At 41.5% G+C, this 11740-nt stretch overlaps 1 long non-coding RNA gene across 1 annotated transcript in view; it reads left to right on the top strand.

The window, feature by feature from the left end:
* LOC102044376 overlaps window positions 1-11151 on the top strand; it is a 138501-nt gene extending 127350 nt beyond the window's left edge. Inside the window, exon 4 of the long non-coding RNA XR_265230.2 lies at window positions 11008-11151. This is a non-coding gene — a long non-coding RNA (uncharacterized LOC102044376). The remainder of the gene's footprint in view (window positions 1-11007) is intronic.
* The last annotated feature ends 589 nt before the right edge of the window (window positions 11152-11740 follow it).

The raw sequence follows: 11740 nt of genomic DNA, 5'->3' as shown, positions 1-11740 counted from the left end.
CCAGGCTTTGGTTAGTCATATATAGTGCTGGGAATATCTTTTGAAGGTATCCTGAACACTGTGACAGAAGTATTTGTCACTCAAACTATTTATAATTCTAGGAGTTTGGAGGGCAGATAGATGTTTATGCTTTTTCATATGAAATGGCACTTATGCCTTTTGCACAAAAGGCATTGGCCCTGCCTATCAGGCAGATCTGGACCACGCTGTTTTTGCAAAATGCGCTGTTTACACCCCAGACACACTTCTGGCTACTTGACTGACCTTTCTGTCTCACAGATGATTTTGTAGCTCTGTGAATGTCAGCTTGTTGTCAGCGAGACCTCTAGTTTCTGTGGATGATTGGAAGAGGTCAGTGCAGCATACCTCAAAAAATGTGAAACTGTTGTCCATGTAGCAGATCTTTAAGGCCTCTCAAGCTGAATAAAATGATAAGCTCTAGTGTTAACCTATTTTTTTAAATGACATGTAAAACTATACCAAGGCCAGTTAGCCTTTGAGAAATAAGACTGATAAGCATCACAGGCTTTTTTCTTTATTTTCATAACCACCTCAAGCAATTAGTTTTGAGGGCTTCTTGGCAATGTTTACGTGCAGGTTATCCTTCCCTCCTAGTCCTTCTTACATCTCTCGAATTATTCTTAACTCCGTGTTTCTGGGAATCGTGGGCAATGTATAGACACAACGCCTTCAGCAGGCACGCAAGGAATGTTATGAGGGTAGCAGGCTTCTGGTTTCCCTGGTCACTCAGAAGATTTATGTGCCAGTATAATGAGAATGAATGATTAGCTGTTGTTCATTGAAAGAGACCTTGCGAGTCTGTCTGTGCACAAGAGGTTTTGGGAGCTGATAACCTTTGTGCTTCAGGTTTTGTTTTGAATAGATAGAAGTGGAGAAAATGGTTGTTGGTGGATGTAAAACTGAACAAAGTGAAGGGTATTTACAGCCAAGTTCTGGCAGTAAAGCTGAAAATCTGAGTTATTTATACAGCTGGAAACAAAGTCGGGGTATTTTCATTATTTTGGGACACAGCATTGACTTTTATAGAGTTACGGGATGTTCCTGCCTAGGATTTCAGTCTCTTCTATTTTTTAGGTCTCTGTGAGACACTGTGATGCATTACAGCTTGGTCTAAGCACCGGCCAAGTATAAAAGGAGGGGCCAATTTTGAACTCTGAAACTGAGAAGTGTCTAGGTCACTCTAAAGTTGCCCAGAGACAAGGCAAGTCAAAGAATCTTTTTTGCCATTCAAAAGCAAGATAAATTGTGCATAGACAGAACCACTATTACTACTATATAAGTTATTCACTTCAACACCTTTCTCATATCATATCACGTTAATGACAATTTTGTGTGTCTGGTATACATCCAGAACCCCTGTTATAAAGTCAAGGTTGTGTGAGATAACCCAGTTTGCATTAGTAAATGCTGTAGAACACTATATTATTTTGACAATTTTCATAAAGCTGCATAAACCATACTTTTAAGATTTTTTTTCTAAAGGATAAGAAGGAAAGATTAAATACTGAACTCTGACTTTCAGATATACTACATACACCTCCCAACCTTCATATCATAATAGCAAATTACTGGGAACCTGAAAGATAAGAGCCATAAGAGCCATTTTTTTTGCTTTTATGTACCTAAAAAGCAAGCATTCTTTAGAAGAAACCTAAGTATTCTCTCTACTGGAACAACATTAATTCCAGAAGAAACCTCTGCCTTCTCTGGCATTTATGTTTTCCTAATATCCACTTAAAAGTTTTGACTTTCTCAATGGCCCCAGCAGCTTCACATTATAAGGTTTTGAAGCTGATTTAAAATTTCACCATGCATTTTTGCATTTTGATCGAGAACTCAAACTGGGACTTAAGGGCTTATGTCCTATTCAGAAGTTACCCATGTGCAAAAACATTCTTCTGAAACATATGGGAAAGAAATGGGTGCCTTTACACACATGCCTAGAAGGTAATTGGAAATCACTGTGCTCCATTTTTCAAGAATAAGAGCCATAAACCCCCCTCCTGGGATGGCACAAAGCATGCACGCTTTCTCTCTGAAAGGCACAAACTCAGCGTTCCTGCGCGTACCTATGATATGGTGGTTGGAAGGGCATTTGGAAGCGTTCCCTTAACAAAAGTCACGTCACCATCCTCCTATCTATCTGTGCTGGCTGCAGCAGAGACTGGGCATTGTTTACCCCTGTGCTGTAGTATAGCAACCCTGGGAGCTGGAGGCAGAGCCGTGCGCAGTGCTTGGGCTGGCACCAGCCTTGTGTGCGCTGTGCACGGTGCAGACAGCGATCCTTGCTGAGCTGGGCTCTGCTGCAGGCAGGACAACCAGCCACAACAGCCCTGTCCCAGCTCATGGTGCAGCCAGGGGAGAAGGAAAGGGGACAAAACTCCTGCTCGTCTTTCCTAGGTGTGTACCTGTGCCTCAATGATTTCATTCAGCCCTGAACTAGTAATGGAAAATCTTGCATGGCTACAAGTCAATATATCATAGTCTGTGTTTGTAACTGAGTTGGCTTGAGTTAACAGTACTTTTAGAGATACACTGCTTGCAAAACATGCACCACTAGCCAAAGTATGCCTTTTATCAAGATGGGTTAGGAATATGCAGTGCTTCCCTACAGGCATGTCACTACCTGTAGCTGAATTTAATAACACTAGATTATTGTAGTGTGGTTTTTACTGGCTTTTTTCTTCATTCTTTTGAATCTATTTACTTAATTTTCTTACCATCAAGAGAAAAACAGCTATGAATACTTGCAAAAGCAGGGTCAGATGGTGAGACTGGATTGAAAGAAGGTATTTAGATTCTTCAGATGGTGCTCAAGAGAGCTGTGGGCTCAGCTATGCTACACAGCCAAGTACACTATAGAGATCCCTGAGCTAATGCCATGATCGGAAGCTCTGTTAGTGTTGTTCTGTTCTCCCTGGGCTAATTAACAGAGGTGCCTCTCAGCATACCTAATTAGCTGGGTTCCTGCAGCATCCTCGGGGGCAGGGCTAATTAGCGGGGGTGCTTTGCTATACAGACAGGCTATATTGCCTCTGGGATCCAAGCTAGCATCCGTGCCCGGCATTGCAATGCACCGTGCAGACAAGCCAGTTTCCTCAAAGCTACCTCAGGATCTCCAACAGCCCTTTGCTGTGTAGACTTGCCTGGTGCATTAATGAGACCCCAGAAGCTTGTGCAGGGAGAAGGATAGCAACCTGCGATGTGGGCTAGAGGGTAACATTTCAGGACACAGATGTTTCAGGATGAGTCTCAGATTCATTTGCTTTTACTTTACATCTACTTCTTACCTTCACCTCTGCATCTGCTTCTTACCTTTTTATTAAAAACAGTGTAAAAAGTAGTCACCACCTGTGGTAGAGGCGAACAAATAAGCTTGTATTGAGACAAATGAAGTCTGAACCTACCTATCCTGCAGCTTGCTGGTTTTTGCTTTTAGCAGCTAAAAGATAGTTATGAACTAATGAACTGAAGCATTTTTAAAGAGTATTTCCCTATTGCTCTGGTGAAATAATAATGATAACAAAGTATTCTTTATGGTTTTACAGACGCTGCTCTCTCTAATCTTTAAATGCTTTGCAAGCATGAGTAAGCACAGCTTCATATGAGCCCGTGATAAGGCAGTACAATGATTCCCATAGTATGAGCAGTAAATCTGAGATGTGAAGACCAGCCAAAAGTAACTTGCAGTTATTAGAAAGAGCTTGTCCTCCCTGGTTTAACTTATTCTTGCACCGTGCATCTCAGAATTTCCTTGTACAGACATTTTTCTTATCAGGACTGTTTTACCCCACTGATATCAATTGATTGCAGGTTCAGTTTAGCTGAGTTGACTTGAAAATGTTGCATTGCACCATACGAGAGTTGCAAAAAGGTGGCTTATTATTGACAAAGGGGCTGTACACTGTAGAGGGCTGATAAACAAAAGATCCACTGTTTCTGTCTTCTGCTTACAGTATCAGTAGCAGCAGGCTGTGCTGATACCTTCCCTGATAGTTCAGCCTTGCACAGAAAAACTATGCCATTTGTGGCTACAAATTTTAGCTTCTTCGTGGAGTCCTCAGGGGCTCAGAACCTCCCAGGAACTCAGTGGGAGACTCTTCCCAATAAATAGAAAAGAGCTGTCAGAGACGGGCTAATGCACGTCTTAATCTTGTTTCACTTTATTCTCTTCATTCTAAAAGCCTCAGAGGTACACACCATACAGCTATCCAATTTTCTCTCCTTCCCACAAGGAAAGCCTGTGGCTACACCTGTGTCATATCTGGAGTGATCTTGGGAGTGGTCTGCAGTGCTCACTGTCTCTTTGCTGTGCAGTGTTCTGGCTGCCTATAAGCTCAACCTCCTCTGGCAAATGATGATGATGCCCATTTGTGAAAGACTTGCTCTTTACTGGGAGAACAGAGTTGGATGCATGGAAGTGGCCTGGCCAGGCATAGGGAAGTGGCTGCAGGAGTTCCTTTGCAGCCATGTGTGCTTGACATGCGCAGGTCAGCCAAGAATGCACACCAGCAGGTAAGAAAAAATCGAGACAATCTCTAGCCATGTCTTTAAATGCAGCCTCAAGTATGGCCTCTGCTTCTCTCCCTTCCAATAGGGAGAAGTGCTGTGAGACACTGAGCCTTTGCAGCCTTCCTCTAGAAATGCAGGAAGGAGAGGGGTCTCTTGCAGCTAAATCACCCTGTGACCAATTCCACAGCCACCTGCTAAACCCCGCTGTGGTGCAAAGGGGCCCATCCTCCTGACCTTCCTGCTTGGATCAGTTGTAGTCTGAGTTTTCAAACTAGAGATGAGCAAGACCTCCTAGTTAGAGCTCTGTGCAACACCCTCTTCAAAGAAATGACTTCTGGGTTTAATGGATGGTCGGATGCCATTAGTGAACAGCATTATTTACGTGTATGGATCCTCTTTCTCAGAAATCCCCTATGTGAAAAATAAATCTGGGATTAAAAAAAAAGCCTTCCGAGCAGAGAGGAGCAAGAGACAAAGAGATGTGTGTCTCAGTAAGACTTCCACAGAGAAGTCTCAACATGTGTGCAAGGTGAAAAAGAATAACAGGGTGACGTCAGCACTGGCTGGTGATGGGCAAGGGAGGGCCCTTTTCATCACAGTCTGGCAGAGAAACACAGGGCTTCAGCAGAGGGAGGAAGTACAGATCCTTACTGCAGAAATATAAATCCTTTTTTAATAAGTGACTGAAACGGTAGGAGCTCCTAAAGAAAGACAGCTTTCCTGCTCCTTGGCTTCTTTCCCTGCATGGTGGAATTTTGCTATTTCTTTCACTTTCCTGCTTTACTCTCCTTCGCATTTTGGGGAAAGCGAGTGAGCTGTGTTACCTAACACAAAGAGGGCTCCAAAAGGTCAAAAATCAATGCCAAGGCCTGCACCAGAAATACTGGAAGCCAGGGCAGTTGCAGAATGCCCAGTGGGTGTATGATCCCATGGGATCCACAGAGTAGGGCTTTTAAAGGAAAAGACACCCATGTTCTTATTGACGGTAATTTTTTCTTTCTTTTTTTTTCTTTTTTTTTTCTTTTCCCTGAGGCTTAGGTTCCAGTAACAGATTCATCTTGCCTATTTTGAGAAATGCATTTAGTCACCTAAACCCTGTCTATAGTCAATGAGGCTAAATAGGCATGTCTAGAGGACAATTCATCCCATGTGTGTTACTGTGGAGAGGTGGGGGCGGTGATGGCGAAAATAAGCGCCTCTGGGAAGGGTCTGCCTGCTCCAGCTGACCACACAGGAAGGCCAGGGAAGTTTCTGGGGCTGTTTTTTGTCTGGCAAAAATTTGAGTATTGAAGTGCTGCCTATGGTTTTGATTTGGCTGAAGCAAGGAAGTGCTGGAGAACACAAGAAAGAGCTTGAAGCCCTGAACATTAACCAGGCATCACAAAGGTGTAGGTAAGGGTCTACACCTCTGAATAAAGGATGCTGATAAGGTAAACATTCATAAATCTAATATACTTGTACTTGAATAATTGCTAGTAAGACCTGAACATAAGATAGGAAATCAGTATTTGCATACTGGTTTTGGTCTGTTACTGTTGAAATTGTGATCAGGTTTAGAAGCTATAGCAATTTACAGAGAATATGAAAATTACTTTGTAGCACAGATAAAACATAATGAATCACCAAGTGCCATAATACAAAATTTTCCACTCCCGTCCTTATGTTTTATTCTGATATCTGCACTTCACCACTTTAAACAAAACAAATAGTTTTTTATTTACTTTGTGCCACAGAAGTCAAGGCCAGTTTTCATAGGAATATTTGATTTTAATGTTGAGATAAGAGTGACCAACCCAGGTTCTGACACAATTTTATCAGCGCAGTCTAACGTATAAATCTTGTTTCAATGACACTTGCCCCGAATGAAAAGCAGGTATGCTAGCACAGACAGAGATTTCCCAGTCTAATGCATCCCAGATGATTCCAGTCTGGGCATATCTGTGCAATCTGAGACTGGCAACTGTGCCTTGCTCTCTGCTGCTTTTATTGGAGCCAGTGGCCAGACGAGGTGCTCAGCACCAGGCAAGGCTGAGGCTGCTGGGCTCTGAGATGGTGCAGAATTCTGCTGAAAAGAGAAAGACTCATGAGAACAACTCGATTCTGTGCTTTTTCCGCCAGTGGCTAATTTTAGCAAAACTGTCCTTAGCACTTGTGTGTGGGAGGGCAGACATTTCCTTCTTGACATGACCTTTGTATAAAACTAAATCCAGAGCACTGATTTTTCTCTCCCTCCCCTATTTTCAAATTTCTGGAGACTCACTGGTGGGAAAAAAAAGAAAAAAAAAGTATGGAAATCTGCGGTTTGTGCAAAGGAGCAAATTTAAATAGGAAGCAATTTAGCAGAAAGTTTCTTGCTGCAACTTGAAACTATACCAAAACATTTGGTATAATGTCCCAGAGCTGTTTTCCTGCTGTTCTGCTCATGACTTGATTTATGAGTTTTGTATGCCTAACAGGTAGAACTCTGGGTTGGAACATATATTTTTGTTCAGGCTACAATTCCTTCCTGTGCCCTCTCTCTGCTTCTCCAGCTTCCCATGGCAGCAGAAAAATTAGGGCATGTGTGTAAAGGTGCTGTTTTCTTCCTCGGCCCATTGTGCTGGCTGGATGACTCATAAACCAAACATTGATAAAATCAACTGACAGTTATTTAAACCTGAGGTTTCAGGTTAAGGAGTAGCAATGCAAACAGAGCTGGTGAGAGGCTGTTTGCAGTGTACATGCTTATGTGTTACATCCTGAGAATTTCCAAGGGTTGTTAGACAAAGTTCCATAAAGCAAAATTATAAGATGATGTAGGGAGTCCATGATAAGGTGTCTGTGATACTACTGAGGTGTACCTGCTTCTTAGATACCTCCCAAAAACCTGCAGCTTATCCCTGTGCTCAGCAGAGTGAACACCTCTAGTTTTTCTAACAAGCACCTTTTGTTAGTAACAGGATTGCTGGTCACTTGTGACTGTCTCCTGAAAAAGGAAGGTTTAGAATGCTAGTTTAAAAAAACATTTCTGTTGTGTAAGTACCTGCAATGAATTAAGCTTTGCCTGGGAATGTTCCCATTTAGGCCATGGTCTTCTCTGCCCCAACACTTTAGAGCAATCTAGTAATTTTGCAAATTTTGGTCATTTGGCAGAGGCGACTTCAAGAGGCAGGCTGCACACAGGCACCCACTTCCAGCAGCTGAAGGAGGCAGCCAGCACAGACATGGGACGTTTGCAGGAGAGTTCTCAGATATGGCCACAGGCAGATTTCATAGTCTCATTCTTTCAACACAGCTATATGAACTATGATGCTGTCAGAAGTGTTTAAATTTAGAAAATCTTGCTTGAGGGTGTTTTTTTTTTTGTTGTTGTTTGTTTGTTTTTGTTTTGTTGGCTTTTTGTTTGTTTGTTTGTATCTGATTCTATTCCACAACTTCTTTCCTGTAGAGAGAAGAGTTGCCTTTCTGCTGCTGAGTTATCTCTTTCTAGTCTTACTGCTAATAACTGATACAGATACCTGGGTGAGAAAACTCTTGCTGAGACCAAGACTGAAGCAGTGAAACACCAGGGAATACACAAAGCCAGCCAGCAGCAGACAGGAACCTTCTCAGTTCTTGTTCTTTCCTGTAATGGCAACAGGAAATGGAAGAGCCTTTGGGATACATCTTCACTTTTCCTCTTCTTACCTTTATGTCCGTGTATCTTTTTCCAGCAGTTGTTCACCCTTCCTTGCCCCCAGAAATTTAAATATGCATATTTTTTCTAGGAAACCTGAGAGATTATAATTGATATTATATTTTATTATATTTTGTTAATATAGGCAGCAAGATGGCTTAGTTTAAATAGCTTTTATTCCCATTTTCTTTCTGGTTTGTGGAGGTTTTTCCCCCTGGAAAATCCATCCAAAATCTTTACATCAAAACTGCCACTCTGGACAAGAAAAAAAAGTGAGGTTCTGCTTAGACAGTCTGTGGGTGTTTTAATGACAGATGGATTACTGCATTCATGTTGTCCTTCTCTAGTGATTTTGACTAATTTTTCTTGTTTTGGGTGAAAGGTGGATTGGAGATTTTTGTTTTTTAAATTCTGGTCAGAAGTGTGGGATGACATTGAGAGGAATGGTTTGGTCTTCTTCCTATAGACCTTCTCCCAGGCTGTGATCTGTTTGCCTATATCAATTGGCAGTAGTGATTTCATTCAGTCAGCTACATTGCACTGAATTGTATATTCATTTAGGAACAGAGGGACTTTGATCACACTGACATGTGTGACCTTTAGGCTTAGTCTTTACTGGGGTTATTAAGTTAAACTGCTTAAAACCCTGGAAAGATTTGTAAACAAGGTATATGAACACATAGAAATGTCCTAGAACAATTTAAAAATAATATAACTAGTGTCTGGAGTAGCATACTTTCAGTACATTTACAATTCATTGTTTGAAACCAAGTTAATTAAGTTCAAAACTGGATACAAGAATTAATTTCAATCAATCACCTAATCTCCCATTACATGTTCACAGTTCATCAGAGGACTCATGAAAAATTCATAATTTCCAGGAATAGGAAATTCTTAGAAAAAGCTGCAGTTGAACATTGGAAACTGCAAGACAAAACTTAATCAGGTCTTGTTTGTACAAGTCCTGTTTGGTCGATGCAATTACAAAATGTTCATTCCTGTTATGTGAGCATGACCCAACTGAGATATGAAACTGGAGTTATTTTTCTGAAACCCCATCCCAGTGTACTTCACAGCTGTGTCTTTTTATCTTCTAGCTTTGTTTTGGACAACAATATAATAGAAACATACAGACCTCCATCTCTGGTTGCTAGCTGTAACACAGCGATGTCTGTAAAGTGATGCACAACCTGAGTGCAGCTCAATCTCCTGACTTCTCCATGTTACCTCCCTTATGTTTTGTACTGAATCTGAGCCAGCAGTGCCCTGGCAGCCAGGAGGGCCATGCCTGTCCTGGGGGGCACCAGGCACAGCATTACAGCTGGGCAAGGGAGGGGATTGTCCTGCTTTGCTCTGATCTGGAGCAGCCCCACCTCCAGTGCTGGGGGTAGTTCTGGTCACTGCAGTATGAAAAAGACATTAAACTATTAGAATGTCCAAAGCAGGGACAAAAGAATGGTCAAAGTCCTTGAGGGGAAGCCATACGAGGAGTGGCTGAGGTCTGTTCAGTCTGGAGAATACTGAGGGGAGACCCCACTGCAGCTTCCTCATGAGGGGAAGAGGAGGGGCAGACACTGATCTCTTCTCTGGGGTAAGCAGTGACAGGACTCAAGGAAACAGCACAAAGTTGTGTCTGGGGAGGTTTAGGTTGGCTATCAGGAAAAAAAATTTTCACCCAGAGGGTGGCTGGGCACTGGAGCACGCTCCCCAGGAAGTGGTCACAGACCAAGCCTGACAGAGCTCAAGAAGCGTTTGGACAATGCTCTCAGACACATGGTGAGATTCTTGGGGTTTCCTGGGCAGGGCTAGGAGTTGGATTTGATGATCCTGATGGGTTCCTTTGAACTCAGATATTCTCTGATTCTATTCACAATATTTTCAGGTGTTTTCCTAGAAACTGATCTTGCTTGTATTACCTTGCAGAAATTAAAAAGCCACAGCTCTGGAAAGTAGACAAAGTCTTCATGAAAGTTCTCTGCATCTTCTTTGAATGATTAAATACTTTGGTTTTTTTTAAAAGCTTGTTAGGAAAACCCCTTCCCAAGGACTTAATAAAACTTTGTAATCTTCAGTCTGTGTAATGACAGATAGAAAGGAAAAACACTTTAATGACCAGGAGGCCATCAAAGTTACTTATCCAAATAAAGATCAATTGGATGAGCTCTGTTACATGAGGTAAGTGATAAGAATAAGATGCTCAGTCCAAGTGCTTTGAACAAGTTAAGTTATGCCTTCTTCCCCCTGCAGCATCAAATAGTGGCTTCCTCTTCCAAAGTGTTGTGTTCTGGTTTTGTGCAGTATGAATTTCATGGGCTGTTCTCTCTCAGTGGTAGAAAGGGAATTTTTTGTGAAACTTATGTTTGCTTCATCGGAGTCAAAGTTGTGCACAAAATTTCAGTCTGCTTTGTGAGGCAGTGGCAACAGCTTAAAGTGTAAGTAGTATATTTGTAGTGGATTGTAGTGATGCTGAGTAAGTGTGTCCAGAGAAAAGGATTTCCCCAATCTGGGACATATTTCTGGGACTCCAAAGAATTCTAAAAACATAGTAATAATTTTCTATTTGTGTACAACCTAGCATTGAAATACAGGAAAAGAGCAGAAGGAGTCAAGGTGGAATGAGAGAGTTTGGTGGTTATGCCTGGTTTGACAGATAGCACATGTTCTCATAAGCCTAGTTTCTAAACCAAAGACAGCTTTGGATAAACAACAGATGATATCTAAATTTTCATTAATCTTGCTCTTTAATCTGTATTTCTGTGCCTCTCTTGCAACTACCTTTACATGCTCCTCTAAAATATGTCTATTGTCTCCTTTTCAAGGTCTCTTTCTGACAGAAATGCCCTGAAGAAGTGAGTCAGTAAAATATTTACCAAAACTTCTCTAAATACCAACCATCTCATGGCAGGTAAATACTGATGTAAATCAGTGTGACTTATGATAACTTGATTTGTTTCATTATTTCCAACTTTTTCCCAACATTTTATCACAGTTCATTTGGAAACAGATTACAAAACCTTTCTAAAAAGCTTGTCATGTGAATTTCCTGTGCAATCAGTAATTAATGATGGTGATATCTAAAGCAAAGCTTTCAAATTCTTTAGTATTTTCTAATCATATTTAGTACTAAATTTTTGGTTGGTGTTTCCTACAAGTGAGATGCTGCAATTTCTTGCATTTACTATTACATGTTGCAAGTCACACAAAGCTTGGATCTGTTCACTAACAAATAATATTGTCACCAGGATTGTTCTTTTTCATTATTCCAGTTTCTGGAAAGGATGGGTCTTCCTATGTGGCTTTGAACCTCTTAAGTCAGTTTTGTTATTTTTGTTGAAGACAGCTCCTGGAAAGCTTTCTGTTTGTTCTCCTGCCCTCGGTCACAGGGATGTTAAAACTGGGGTGCAGCTGTTCATATGTATAAGTGGGAGAAAATATTTCATTTTGAACACAGCTAAATCCCTTCAAAGATTGCTACTTCTCTGCTGAGCCAATGTGCTATGTGAGCAGCAGGGTTTCTCCAGAAATGGGTAGGACTCCCAAGTTAGTGCTGAC

This window comes from Geospiza fortis, unplaced genomic scaffold (genome assembly GCF_000277835.1).
Source record: "Geospiza fortis unplaced genomic scaffold, GeoFor_1.0 scaffold41, whole genome shotgun sequence".
In the NCBI taxonomy this organism is placed as follows: domain Eukaryota; kingdom Metazoa; phylum Chordata; class Aves; order Passeriformes; family Thraupidae; genus Geospiza; species Geospiza fortis.
This window is presented reverse-complemented; position numbering and strand designations above follow the sequence as displayed.